The 14968-nt window shown below is 40.6% G+C and overlaps 1 protein-coding gene across 8 annotated transcripts in view; it reads right to left on the reverse strand.

The window, feature by feature from the left end:
• SLC25A13 (solute carrier family 25 member 13) overlaps window positions 1-14968 on the reverse strand; it is a 297241-nt gene that overhangs the window by 123610 nt on the left and 158663 nt on the right. The gene's annotated exons all lie outside the window — the stretch shown is intronic.

The following is a 14968-nucleotide window of genomic DNA, read 5'->3' on the forward strand; positions in this document are numbered from 1 at the left end:
GATGAGTGATTCTCTTCAAAGGAGCTCAGAATATTCTATTCTCAATAGACTGTAGTTTCAATCCTTGTCCCATCAATTAAAACAGTGATTATGAGTTTGAATCAAAACATAGTTACTGCCTGGGAGGACTTGGATCAGGCTCTATTTCCTTCATGTGGAGGGTGAAAGAGAGCAAAGACCAGAGACTTGGCCCAACACAGAGAGGCTTCTGTTGGCCTCACCCAAGTCCTCACACGAAAATGACAAACATTCCTTGAAGCACAATCAACCGCCGCCACAGGACTCAAAGCCAAGCACACAAAGGCAGCCATAACATGAAAGTCAAGTGGTATCTAAATAAAGAGACACGAATCTGCCTGTCAGAACAGGAGGGGGGCAGAGAGGACACAGGCTCTTGCATGATGTACTTCATAACTCGGTCAATATTCCAACAACTGCCAGAGGACATGCAAACTTAGATGAAAGCTACTTTTTCTTCTCTTAAAAAATCAGATCGCTCATCAAACACCGTTTTATGGACTTATGTATTATATTTACATATTATCTGTGTATAGAATTGCTCTTTTCATACAAGATAAATGTCAAAGTAGTAAAAATATGCATTAAATCAATTACAGCCCAAACTGTGAGCCATGTGTGTTCATTCCAGCAAATGGCTGGGAGCCTCACCTCTAAGGTCATCAGTGGAAATCTCTAAAGTGCACACTGTAAGGGGAATTTTAAGCTAGCTATTTTGAAGCTAAGCCTATATTTATTATAAGCAATTACATTCTTACTGTACTTCAACTTGTTATTCCTTGTCTCAAATATATTTTTATATCATCTAAACTAAGGCTGACACAGAACGTACTTCAGAATCTTCATTATACAGCGACGTCACCGAACCAGACCACAGACATGGTGCTGACATTTACAGCTTAGCAGATGCTATCATGGTAACATGCACAATTTGGGTCAATATCATACCAAACTACTTCTCGCCAGATCCTCTGATCCTATCAACCAACGTGCGTGCCTTCACAAAATGGCTTGTGCTAATCAAAACCAGCTGTAAGGATGGTCTTTAAAGTACAGTTTAATACCTGGAAATAAAAATTAGAAACATAAACATGCACTGGGAAGGGACAGATTAAATGCATTTGAGTATGCTCCTGAAATGAGATATTATGCTGCCCATAAAAATAAGGTGGGAAATGGTCAATACACATTGTGAAGTAAAAACTCTCAGATGCGTAAACGCACGTACGCCTCTCCCGCTGCTATCCCTGACCATCATGTAGAAGAGAGACACCAATGTAGTGGCTTTTGAGGTGGTAGGGTTACAGATTTCTTTTCTGCTGTGTTTTTTGTTTCTTCTGCATAGATCATGTGTTACTTCTATAAAGAAGTCATGTAGCAGTATTCATTTTTATCTAATATGAGAAGCAACGTTAACCAAAAAAAAACAAAGAAAAATGTTCATCCTTTTAACTCTCTCAATCAAATCATTTTTCCATTTTTACCAACTTGATACCTTAGTCAATACACATTTGCTCCTAAAAACAGACTAGGATTTTCCCTCTCTCCACACATTCAAACTATGGAGAAGGCAGTATTCCCCTGTGTTTAGACTGCCACAGACTCCCTCTCTGTACTTGCTTAAATCATGTTTCACCCATCACCTTCATCTCTCCTGAGTGACTCTACAGAAGTGGTAGGAAAAACCTGGGTTGTATTCACGAAAAGGCCCACAAAAGGCCCTTCTACAGTGGGAAGGAGAGGCTGGTGTGTTCTTCTGGTCCACACGAAGCCATTCTGCTTCCACTGCTCCCAGGGCTCAGAAGAGCCATGCTTTGCTCCCAGGCTGCTGTGACCCGCAGGCAGGTGGGAAGACCAACCCCTGCAGCCCTTGAGTATTTTGTGAGTTGGCACCTGCGTCTTTCCAAGCGACACGGAGGGGGTTGCTGATGGGAGCCATAATGAAGAGATGAAAAGGCCCTGGCCTAGTAACAGCACTGAGGGTACAGTAAGGATTATGTCTGTGCTTCTGGACCTGAGTTCTCATGTTGTGAAAATGAATACAATTTTAAAAATTGTTTCATGGGGCGGAAGGGCTGGGAAAGATTCGCTGAGTTGGAATTAACCTGAGGCTGACTTTTAAAAGCTCAAAAGTGGGTAAGACCGTGTCTACCACGGGTAGAATGGCGAGCAGTCAGCGTACACATACATGGATCTTCTCGAAGAACAGAACAGGAACGCGACGCACACTCACCAAGTGCTGCCAACAGCAGCTAAGGGGCAGTTGAGTATCACATGTGACAAGTGATCCTCAGTCACTACTGGTCGTACCATCTCACTTGCTACGAGGATCAAAGAGACGGCCAATGTACAGCAGCCAGCACGGGGCTCAAACAGTGACTCCAAACACATTGGTTTCCTCTCCTCTGGCTCCTAAACTGATGGCTCTCCTCCCTGGTGGCATGTTACAACTACTTGCAGAGCTTTTCAAACGTAGTGACTTCTAGATCTTACTCCTGATAAATAGGATTTCTACATTTGCCCCTTCCTATGTGATTAAAACGTGTGGTGAGAGTTGAGAATCATTTTACTTCACTGCATCATCTCTAGGCTGCCTTTCAACTCTGAGAGGCTGCTTAAAGGGCTTAAAGCTGTGATTTCTAATTCTAGTTTTCTACATTCTTTCAGAGGGTAACATTTATATGTTTTACATCTGACCTCGTAACAAACCTTTTATACATCTCCAAGTGGTAACATTATTAAAGGGTATAATTGTTAGGTACAGAATTGCTATCTTATTCATTATCTGATATCATAACTAATACCCACAAAAGTTAATATTATATACAATAAAACAAGAAATTATACTCAACTTCCTTGACTCCAAGCCAATTGACAGATACCAATCTTTTAGCATCGCACAGTGAAGTCTGTCTAATCACTAAGGATGATGCAAAAGTTCCCTTCAGAGAGCTGCAGGGAACAGAGGCAGTGGGAAGAAAGAGTGCAGTGATACTAAGAAAAAAATAATGTCGCACTAGTTACCTCTGGTGGGCTCAGAAAGAAAGAACCTACAGACTCAAAGTGGCACATTGTAGAGGGGCTGAAGATGAATCGGCTCTTTGGAGTCAAGCTGGAAGGAAACGAGAGACTCCAAGGCACCAAGAGAAGATGTTTATCATCAGATGCATGATGTCTGGGCACCATCATGACTTGATCGCTGAGCAGTGCACCACTGCTGCTCTTCAGTCTCGTGGTCTATTATCCATTCACAGTACCTTACCCACGTCCCTCCTCTGCAGAGATCAAAGAGAGCTGAATCTGCAGACAGTGGACAGGAACACCTATTGTGCACGTGACGTCTCTGTGTCCCTCATCACTTGAAGGCTCTGGCTGTGTGAAGACACTGCTTTTTGTATGTGGGCAATTTTGTCACAAATCCTTTCCCTGTGACTTTCTGGAGTCTGTGACAAGTAGGCCAGGTGACGATTTTCCATACAGGAACTGGCTCCGTGTGGCATATTATATTTACAGTGGGGAGACTGACTTGTCTTCAGGTTTCTCAGTATCGTCTTTGTGACTGAAATCTTAGTTGCTATCCACTATGTGGATGCATCTAAAGAGAAACACATATACCTATTGCAGGCTCGCTTCTCCTACTTGATCGTTCATTCATATATTTATCCACCAAATATTTATAGCAATCATGTTCAAAGTTTGTCCTAGCAACGATAAAGACACAAGATGAGTGAGAAAGAATTCCTGTTCTCAAGGAGTTTGAAACAGGAGTAGAGATAATAAATATTCCTTAAGCATCCATCATAGGCTATTAGGGTGTTGCTTTGCATGTATACATATCTTCAGTCTACTCAAAACATACGTTTTTCCAGATTTTACATAAGAGGAAATTGAGGCATAGAAAGATTAAAGCAACTATTACGTACGGGCTGCGCTGTGTTCCACCGAAATTCATATACTGAAGTAAGACAGCCCTCAGTACCTCAGAATGTGACTGTATTTGAAGATAGGACCTTTTAAAAGGTAACTAAGGTAAAATGAAATCCTATGAGTAAGCCCTAATCCAACGTGACTGGTGTCCTTACAACTAGAGGAAACCAAGATATACAGAGAAAGGACCATGTGAGGCAGAGTAAGATGGCGGCCATCTTCAAGCCAAGAAAAGGAGCCTCAGAAGAAACCAACCCTGCTGACACCTTGGTCTTCGACTTCCAGCCTCCAGAAATGTGAGAAAATAAACTTATGTTAAGTCACCCAGTCTCTGGTATATCTGCTATGGCAGCTCTAGCAAACTAATACAGCAACTTACCCTTAGGGCTACACAACCAGCAAGCAGAGGAAAGACTGAGTCCAAGAAATATACTCGTTATGAATACAAAAAATGGCACGTGAGAAAAGATAAGTGAGATAAGAGCTAAAGTCCAGACACATTGCCATGGCAGTTCAAAGGAGGGAGAGATTTCTGCTGACTTGGATAATCTGGGGAGATTATGCATCAACTGGTGACTGAAGTGCAATGAGGATTTAGGTGATCCAGGCAAGGAACGACACAAAGCGACAGTGACAAGAGCTTGCTACACTTGGAGGGTAAAGAGACCCAGCACCACATCTGCCCAAAGAGATTTTAATTAGAATGATAATTATGACGAGATCAACATTATCGTCCCGTAGCACTTACTGAGTACTTACTACGTACCAGGCATCGTGCTAAGAGCTCTGTAAGGATTTTCTCTTTTGGTCCTCATAATGTCGTAAGGTAGGTAATAATATTATTCCAGTTTTATAAGTGAGCAACCAAGGCTGAAAAGAGGTTACGTAACTTGCCTGAGGTCGTCACACAGCTAGGAAGGTGGAGCCTGGGTTCAAAGCTAGACCTGCTGGATGCCAGAGCCTGAGCATTTATTTCCACTGCTTATCACGGCAGCACGGAAGAATCATTGCTTCAGATGGCCTGGAAGGGGTATGAAGGAGGATGGTGAAAAATAAGGCTACGGGGGCCAAATCATGGAAGGCCTAGAACGCTACACTCGGGAATGGGGCCGCCTTCCGGGGAAGTGCCTTTGTGTGTGCCTGTGGTGGGAAGAGAGCTGGCAAATGACGCTCAGGAGCTGGAGGGTGCTGTGACTAGTATCTATGTCTCAGAAGGATGACCGGGTAGCAGAGGGGAGAGTTTATTAGGAGGGAGAGCCCTGGGGCAGGGGTAAAAAGTAGGGTTTTAGCAGACTAGGTGAGAGCCAAAGAAGGCCAGAATTAGAACAATTACATTGGTAACGAAGTAGGGGGTGGGCGGATGCAACAGAGATCAGCAGGGCTTGGATGCTGAATGTGGGGCAAAAGGAGTGGGTAGGGTTGAAGAAAGGAACAGAGTTTTTGCATATATGTAAAAGGGGGGAACAAAAGAACCTAAAGAGACGACACATCCAGAAGGCCATAGAAGGGTGAGTTGGGAATTAAGGACTGAGACACAGATGAGGACGTCACCCCACATATGTGCTAACTGAAGGCGGGAGCTTACATGGGGTGGGACGAAGACGAAACACCAAGAGTGGAGACCTAAGAAGTGATGACAGTCTTCTGCTATACACCACAGTGCACACTGATGCAGGCTCAGAAGTCAAGAAAGGGGCTTCCCAAAGGGAGAAGAAGGCCAACAACGGCTGCTGACACAAGGAGGAGGTGAAGCCCAGCACACGGGGTGATCTGTGATTGGGGATGGGATGCTGAGTAATTAGAGAGCTCCTGTAAGCCACATTTCTCCAGGGAAGTGGAAAGAGAGAATGATAGTCATTTATGGAAGCAAGCAAAGTAGAATGAAAATTTAGGGAATTAAGGAGAAAAGATCTATGGAGAGTGAAAAGATTAAACAGAACTGGGGATAATTGTTTCGCTTAAGCAAAACAGCACAAGTTCTGAGTGGAGGAAGAGGAAGAGTGGAAGACAGTTTTGTAAAGCTGGCAGATCTGCTTTAATAACACATGCAGAGCTGTGGGATGATTTTGTTTCAGAGCAGAAACTATTAGTCTTAGTCTTACTATACAGGCTTCAAAGATAAAGAAAATAGAATCAAATGGATCAGGATTTGGCATAAGGAACCACAACTAAAGTTCTGAAGCGTAACCAAATCAACAACAAAAGGGCCCTCAGGAGCAACAGTAAAATTATACTCTGGCTCTCAAGTAGAAGTTAGGGTGAAGTCAGTCTGATTTGCAACACAGACAAGAGGATGAAGCAGCTAATGACGTCTAAGGATGAGCCCAATGCAATTGCTCATGCCTTCTGTCCCTCAACTCGAAACAGGCTGTTAGATGCAGCACGCAGCCCGTGTTTAAACAGTGTTTAAAACAGGCTGTTTTATCTGTGCCCGCCCCAGGGTACCCAGAGCCATGGGCAGCTCCACAGTGGTTCTCTAGGTTCTCTATTAAGAGCCGACCGTATGCACAGGACTGTAGGTGAGCAATGATTCCGTTTGGCGCCATGTGGACTCTTACCCAGGCTATTATCAGGTACTGAACAAGAATATTTTATTGCCTACTTGTACTGAATACCTGCATCAGTGTGACAAAAAATTCTGTAGCATTAAAAAAAAAAAAAAAACAGAGCCCGACATTCAAAAACATTATATATCTTTAGAGGAGAAATATGAAACTGCTACACCAAACAAAAAACCTTACACATTAACTTTTTTCTTTTTTAACAAGTGGCATTAACAAGAAATAACCTAATATGAAATGTATAGAACTGAAATGAAAAAAAATATAGATTTTTAAAATACAAAGGGCATACAGATTGAATACTAGAGAAACAAGTATTGTTCTTAAACTGGGAGACTCAATGTTATAAAGGTGTCATTTGATCTGTAAATTAATTTTAAATGCAAATGTAAAAACTGTCAATTTCCTATAAATGAATGTAATAGTCCAAGGTTGTAAAGGTGTCAATTTTTTCATAAACTAATTTAAAATTCAGAGCAGTCTTCCTAAATAAAATCCCAACCAGGTTTCATGAAGATGTTTGAAGATAGGAATATTGTGAACAAAAAGTCACGTGGAGAGTCCTGTGCCACATTAACACACATTTACAGTGTCGGTAACTTTTAAAATTTAGCCAAGACTAGAGAAATGAAAAGATCCAGATATGCAAATGCTTCAGAGACACTGGAGTCCATCAAGAAATATGTAAGAGAGGTTTTCTCCCAGGTACAATATCATTGATTTTCATCAGACGCATCAAGTTTTCCTCTGTAGATTAGTCAATAAATCACGAGGAAGCCCGGCCAACAGGAGGTAAAATCCCCCAGTCATGCCAAATCTGAATCCTTGAGGAATATTTCAGACTCAGAAATGTATAGCTAGTGACCTATTTTCCATTTTATTCAAACAGGCTCAGAAAATAATTACACTAGTGTGGGTTTTACCTAAATATAGCACAGTGGTTCAGCATAGGAGCAACTGAATCGGAGAAACCTGGATTTTAATTCAGGCTTCATAATTTCCTTGTATGTGACCTTGGACAAATTCTTCAAACTTACTGAGACTTAGACTCTTTATTTATACCAAAGAGATGAAAGCATTTCACAGACTCATTGTGAGGACTAAATAAAGTAGCAGGTACCACAGCTAGCACAGTGCCTGACACAGAGCAGCTGCTTGAGAAATGGGGGGCACCGCTGGGAGTCAGTATGGCCCATGGTTGACAGCCTAGGCTCTGACACACTTCTTAACCTACACACTCCAAACTTATTTCACCTGTAAAATGGACACAGGGACATTAATGCTCTTCATGCTTTCAATGTGCCAACTCCAGAGGCAGGTATATAGGAGTGAACAAAACTGACAAAGATCCCCACCCTCAGGGAGCCCATATTCTAGCTGTTATTTATAGGATTATGTGAGGAGTAAATGGAAACAAGTATATAAAGCACTGATTCCAGTGTCTAGCACACCACAGTGCTCAATCAGGGGTCCTGATTACCATTAATAAATACATGACGAAACTCTGTTTAGGTGAATTTAGTTTAGCAAACTCCTTCCAAGCCAGGACAATTGAGTTTTCAAATTTTTCTTTCCCTAGAAACTTGCAAATTAAACTTTCTTTCTGAGGAAAGCACAGTCACACTGAAGACTGGTAGGAAGCAGCTATATCAGGTAAAAAAGGAAAAAAAAGGAAGAAAAGAACTCACGTGGGACTTCTCTGGTGGCGCAGTGGTTAAGAATCCGCCTGCCAATGCAGGCAATAAGGGTTCGAGCCCGGGAAGATCCCACATGCTGTGGAGCAACTAAGCCCATGCACCACAACTACTGAACCTGTGTTCTAGAGCCTGCAAGCCACAACTGCTGAGCCCACGCACCTAGAGCCCGCACTCCACAACAAAGACAAGCCACCGCAATGAGAAGCCCGTGCACCGCAACAAAGAGTAGCCCCTGCTCGCTGCAACTAGAGAAAGCCCGTGTGCAGCAACAGAGACCCAACACAGCCAAAAATAAATAAATTAATTAATTAAAAAAAAAGAATTCGTGAGTGATGGGTGATGTCGTAGAGCTCAACATAACCAGATGGTTTTTATTTAACTTAAATTCATTCAGTTTTATTTAATTAAATTCAAGATGACATTCAATAAATTGTGGGTATTTTAAATTCTGAAAATTTGTTACTGAGAAATGGTTAATAATCATGTCCCGGTAAAAATGACAACGGCCAGAGAGATAACCCACATCATTTACAACACCATGTTTGTGGACTGATCTCTGTTCCATTTAGGTGTGGGCTGCCCTCGACACTGGCAAGCCACTTTGGAAATGTGCACTGCTAGTCACAAAAGGGACCAAGAGAGAGACTAGATAGGATATAGTACAGAAGATTCCCCACTGCTGAAAATGACGCACCGTGCACTCCTTCTAACCAGGTAATACGACTGCTAGAAGGAAAAGGTAACACGATCACCCTTAACGTTCCAGATCAAGTCCTAGTATTTGGACTTTAAAACTATCCCAAGTGGATGCTAGACACCTCATCTTGCCACGAGTACAAATGAAAGTGCACATCTCCGTATGACAGTTCTAGCTGTGTGAGTCCTGTCTAAAGTCCATGATCGTCATAAATTCACCTTTGCATCTAGGAGGGCTGAGAGCAACCGGAAAGGGAAGCAGGGCTGTGGAAGCGACAACTATGTCACCATGAAGTCTGAGCACCAAGCTTCTCAGGTGAATGGAACTCTATCAACACAAAGCATCACTCTTTCCAAATGCTCGAATTTTTCACATGACATGGTCCTCACGGCTTGAAGTAAAATATAGGTTTTTTCTTCTAATACCCCCTTTCTGAAATGGGCTAGATAGATAGTCTGCAAAGAACCTGAAACGTGGCTTCTATCATAGCTTTTGCTCAGTGCCCAGGTGCTTCTGTAAGCTTGATTTTTTCTTCTCTATCTCCCACTTTTGTCACCCAAATTCCTTTTGCCATGTTATGTAATGATTAACTTCATCGTTAACACTTCTGATTCTGCATAGTTAACTTTATTGAGGGAAGTGATACTTCTTTCTTAAAAGGAGAATTTCAAGAAATCAAATATTTAGAAAGGCAACATAATCCAGAATCTTACTGTACTGCCCAATTTCTCTAAGTATTCCAAGAACAGTGATCTTCACAAAAATGATCTTAACATACTTCAGGTCCAATGACTGTGAACAAGTAAGTTTTAAAGTTACATGGGATTAGGGAATTCCCTGGCGGTCCAGTGGTTAGGAGTCTGTGCTTTCACTGCCAGGGCCAGGTTCAATCTCTGGCTAGGGTACTAAGATCCACAAGCCACGTGGCATGGCCCCCCACCAAAAAAAAAAAAAAGTTACATGGAAATTAAAATGACTTGCCAAGGCCGTCTGCTCACTATTACAATCACAGGACATACCAGCAGCCTAAATACATGATCTAAAAGATCTGTTCAGGAACCCCAGTTCATATTTCCCTATAATCCATTTTTTCTCACCTGTTATGAACTAAACAAGCCTTTCTCTAATGCTTCTTTACCAACCAAGATACTATCCTCGAACATTCTTTCTAGGGACTGGGGGGGCCGTCAAGTCAAAAGAATTCACAAGATGGAAAAGCCCTTATGATGCCTGCTCCCTCCCCCACCATTCTCGGCAACAGTCTTGAGAATATGCAGAGAATACTAACAGTCTTGCATGTAACAACAACAACAACAAATCCATTCTGTCATCAATCTGCTGTCCACAGAAAACGTAGCAGTGTATTTTTTAAAAAATAGTGTTATTCCTGCTATATTTTAAAATAAAAGCATTAACTATAACTGTAATTTAATCACCTCCCTTTAATTTGAATTCACATGGTAGACACTTATAGCTACTTAAAAAATTAAGTGGCAAAATGTATACGAAGAATATGTATCTTGATATTCTAATTATGCTCAATTGAATGTACTTAGATTTAAAGTGCTTTTCACAAGTGACATGTGCTAAGAATATCTAATTGCACAGTGACATTCTAAAATGTGTGCTTAAATGTGTCAAAAATAGATTAATATGAAGATATGGAATTTAATTTTTTTTAAACTAAAACCCAAGTACATTATTTTGATTATTTTGATACAAATAAGATTGTAACTACAAAAAAAGGTCTACACTAGTAAATGTCTAATGATTTACATTACATATAAAATGAATACTCAAGTGATAATGGAATGTGATATGTGAATAAACTGGAAAACAAAGATTTCTTGAGAAATCTAAGCTTCAACATATTTTCCATTTACTCTCTACTCCAATGTTAAATGGAGACATGAAAATAATTTGTACGCAGTGCGGGTATTATCACGGTCTATAAAGATCACATGTACAAAACAGATACTCCGCAAATACCAGTGGGTGAATTAAATTAAAACACAGTGCCCAACAGCACTCAGCTGCTGTTCACAAACACTGAAGACAGGCAGGCGCTCAGCAACCTCACAGAGAAGCTGGCAAATGGGGCATGAGGCCGAGATGCCACTCACTCTATCAAGCTCTGAAGGGAAAGTGTCAGACCCAGTGCCCTCACGAGGGGTCATCACCCTGCTTCAGTCAAGAACTTGAGTCCTTATTGCAGTTGAGAAAAGAATCTTTATCTTAACCCCTAGTGTTATGGGCTGAATTGTGTCCCTCCAAAATTCATATGCTGAAGACGTAACCCTGTACTTCTGATGTGACTATATTTGGAGACAGGGCCTTTAAAGAGGTAATTAAGGTAAAACGAGGTCATATGGGTGTGCCTTAATTCAACATGACTGGAGTCCTTAGAAGAAGAAGAGATCAGGATAAGGACAACACAGAGATTGAGGGGTGACCATGTGAGGACACAGTGAGAAAATGGCCACCTGCAAGCAAAGGAGAGAGGCTTCAGAAGAAAATCAAACCTGCAGACACCTTGATCTTGGACTTCCTGCTTCTATAAGTGTGAGAAAAAAAATTTCTGTTGTTTAAGCCATGCAGCCCGTGGCATTTTGCTATGGCAGCCCTAGAAAACTAATACACCTAGTTAAACTGACTAAATGCATGCCTCTAAACACAAGGCAGTATGGGATTTTCTCCTTTGATTTGATGTATAAATTAAGCTCTTAAGTAAAAAAAATCTGTGACTTGACTGTTCAGAACTTTGAAAATAGATTCTCACCACTTAACTGTTTTTGAGACAGATACCAAAATAAAATGTCCTATTCTTAATTTCTTAACTACATGGTAAGACAGAAAAAGGGTACTCTGTTTACGGGTTTTACGAATACTAAGTTTCAAATTTTCAACTTCATAGGGTTTTAACAGGCCTACAGAAGCCTGGCCAAGAAACCAAAGTGGAATCTGTTCGACTGACATTAAAAAGTAATTAAGTTACAGAGCTGTCAAATACGTTCACATTTGGGCTCTGCCTGTTATACATGTCTATTTTGACTACTACTACCAGAATTTCTTAATGATTTACAGACCTTCAATATCTAAAGGATCTTAACTGTATGAAAGCTGTGACCCAATCTTTGTTCATACCTTCATATCATAACAAACCCCTCCCCTATTTATTAGAAAACCAGAAGGATGGTTCAGCGTTTGAACTGTGTTGAGTCAGATAACTCCGAGACCTTCACAAAGAAGGGGAAGGGAGGAAAACAGAAGAGAGACATCTGGCTGGCTCAGTGTCTATCACGAGATGGACTTGCTTCTAGTAAGATGACATTTCTGAGCCACCAAAGGCAGCCCTTAGCCAGGGAGGCCAGTGCTATGAACCCTTACTGTCACCAGATACCTTCTATTTTTGCTCCAAGTTCAAGTAAAAGTGTGAAGAAAGAACTTTTCATAGAAGCAGGCAGGCCATAGAATTCTTATCGCAGCCCAGTGCCTTAGTCCTATCCCCCAGAAGACTTACTGGGCAAATTATGATGGAGCAAAATTATTTTCATAATCCTCCAAAATCCAGAGTTTAATTAAGGTTCACTCTTGGAGTTGCATCTTCTATGGGTTTAGAAAAATGTTTAACAACATATTACCATCATTATAATATCATACAGAGTATTTTCACTGCCCTAAAAATCCTCTGTGCTCTGCCTATTCATCCCTCCCTCCCCCCAACTCCTGGCAACAACTGATCCTTCTGCTGTCTCCATAGTTTTGCCTTTTCCAGAATGTCCTATAGTTCGAACCATACAGTTTGTAGCAGCTGTAAAGGTTTTTGCTGAAAACATAAGTTTTCAACTCCTTTGTGTAAATACCAAGGAAGGCAATTATTGGATCTTACTATGAGAGCATGTTTAGTTTTGTAAGAAACTTCCAAACTGTCTTCCAAAGTGGCTGCACCATTTTGCATTCCTACCAGCAACAAATGAGAGTTCCTGTTGCTCCACATCCTCACTAGCCTTTGATATCGTCAGTGTTCTGGATTTCACCCATTCTAAAAGGTGTATAGTGGTATCTCACTGTTGTTAGTCTTTTTTTTAAAGCCACTCTTTTAACGATTCCTTCATGATTCTGACATAACTTCATGTTAACCATTTGATAAAATCTTTTCTACTAAGACCATAAGCAATAATGAATAAGTTATACCAACTGCCCCAAGTTGTTTGTCTTCATCCTGTTCTTAAGGTTCTCCATATATTTGTGTTAGTTTATTTACCATTCTTAGAAATGAAGCCAAATAAAATAAATAGAAGCTTTTTGGCTCCTTTCCTGAGTGACCAATGAAAACATTACTTGTGAAACATCCTGGGTATGTACATATGTAGGCATGTTACAGCTATTCCCTAAGGTCCATCAATTCCTGTGCGCTGCTGCAATCCCTGGAGGCACTGTGTCTTCATTGCCCATCTGTAACGAAGGTAACAGCAATAGAGTGTATCAAATGACTACACTACATTTACTGCCCTCATCACCAACACCTTCTAGTCAAGCATTTATTCATTCCACAACTATTTTTAAGCCTCTCCCATGTGTCAGACACAGGCTAGATACAGAGCATAACAGTGAGACAGGGGTCCTGTCCTGCACATTTATAGATGTCTCAGTTCTGTCAACATTTACCCAAGGTCCCCAGGATACAATTAGCTTTCAGCACAGTTATAAAGGAAAAGCTCAAGTGGCAAAGCAGGACCACATTTGACAAAGACAACAAGTCATACATAATACCTGATATAGTCTCTAAGCCTTGCAGTCAGTAGAGCTGGAAGTCAGGGATAACGCATAAGTACAGATTAAGAAAACTTATGATATGAGAATTGAAGAATTATGGGCAGTTTCTTTTGCTTTGTTTTCTACCCTAGCTTTAATATGGTTATTTTTTTCTTAATAATCACAATTATAACACATGTTGAAAGACAGAAAATGTTTATGATATGATCTTGACTAAAATATGTACGTTTGGGGACTTCCCTGATGGCACAGTGGTTAAGACTCCACGATCCCAATACAGGGGACCTGGGTTCGACCCCTGGACAGGGAACTAGACCCTACATGCATGCTGCAACTAAGAGTTTGCAGGCCACAACTAAGGAGCCAGCCAGCTGCAACTAAGAAGCCCACAAACCGCAACTAAGGGACTCACATGCTGCAACTAAGGAGCTGGTGAGCCATAACTAAGGAGCTGGTGAGCCACAACTAAGGAGCCCACGAGCCACAGCTAAGACCCAGTGCAACCAAATAAATAAATAAATATTAAATAAATAAATAAAATAAAATATGTATGTTTGGTACTATTTTCGTTTGTAAAAATACAGAAATGAATGAAAAGTATTTTAAATAATGTAAAGCTTATGAAACAAGGATAATTTAATTCACTAGAATCTTGTTGGAAGTCATCTATTAAACTATAGATTACCATTGGGGGGAAAAAAACCCCTTACAATATGGTCTTACATTTTGGGGGTATGCAAAAAAATCTCCCAGAGATACTCCAAATAATAATAACAAATTTGAAAACAATGTAACTAACCATCAGCTTTTCATTAAACTACAAATAAATTATAATGATGTTATGCATTAAAAAAATAATAACCTTATTTCCATAGCATCATTATAACACATAATAAATCATGGCTACTTGACACGTTACACAGCAGCAACCTCACAGAAATTCAACTTAATGACTGAGCCTCATATCATTCTATATTTATTAAGTAGGATATGTGCACAGAGACTTTCACAGAGAAACTAAAATTCTGCCCTAAGAAAACTACACCATGAGGCCACATCTCCACAGAAAGCCCTGGGAAGAGAAAGATCACAAAAGTACGACTTAAATCCACTTGAGGCACTCTGACTCACACACTCTGATTGCCAGAGCATATGTGTTCATTACATGAGGAAATTTTCTTCCTGGTTTGATATGGCTGGGTTTGAAATCTCAAGTGATTTCAAGCTCAGGCATAAGGAATAAGGCTTTGGGTATATTTTATAACAAAAGTACCTAAACTACTATTCACAGG

The sequence above is a fragment of the Lagenorhynchus albirostris genome, chromosome 8 (assembly GCF_949774975.1).
Source record: "Lagenorhynchus albirostris chromosome 8, mLagAlb1.1, whole genome shotgun sequence".
Taxonomy (NCBI): domain Eukaryota; kingdom Metazoa; phylum Chordata; class Mammalia; order Artiodactyla; family Delphinidae; genus Lagenorhynchus; species Lagenorhynchus albirostris.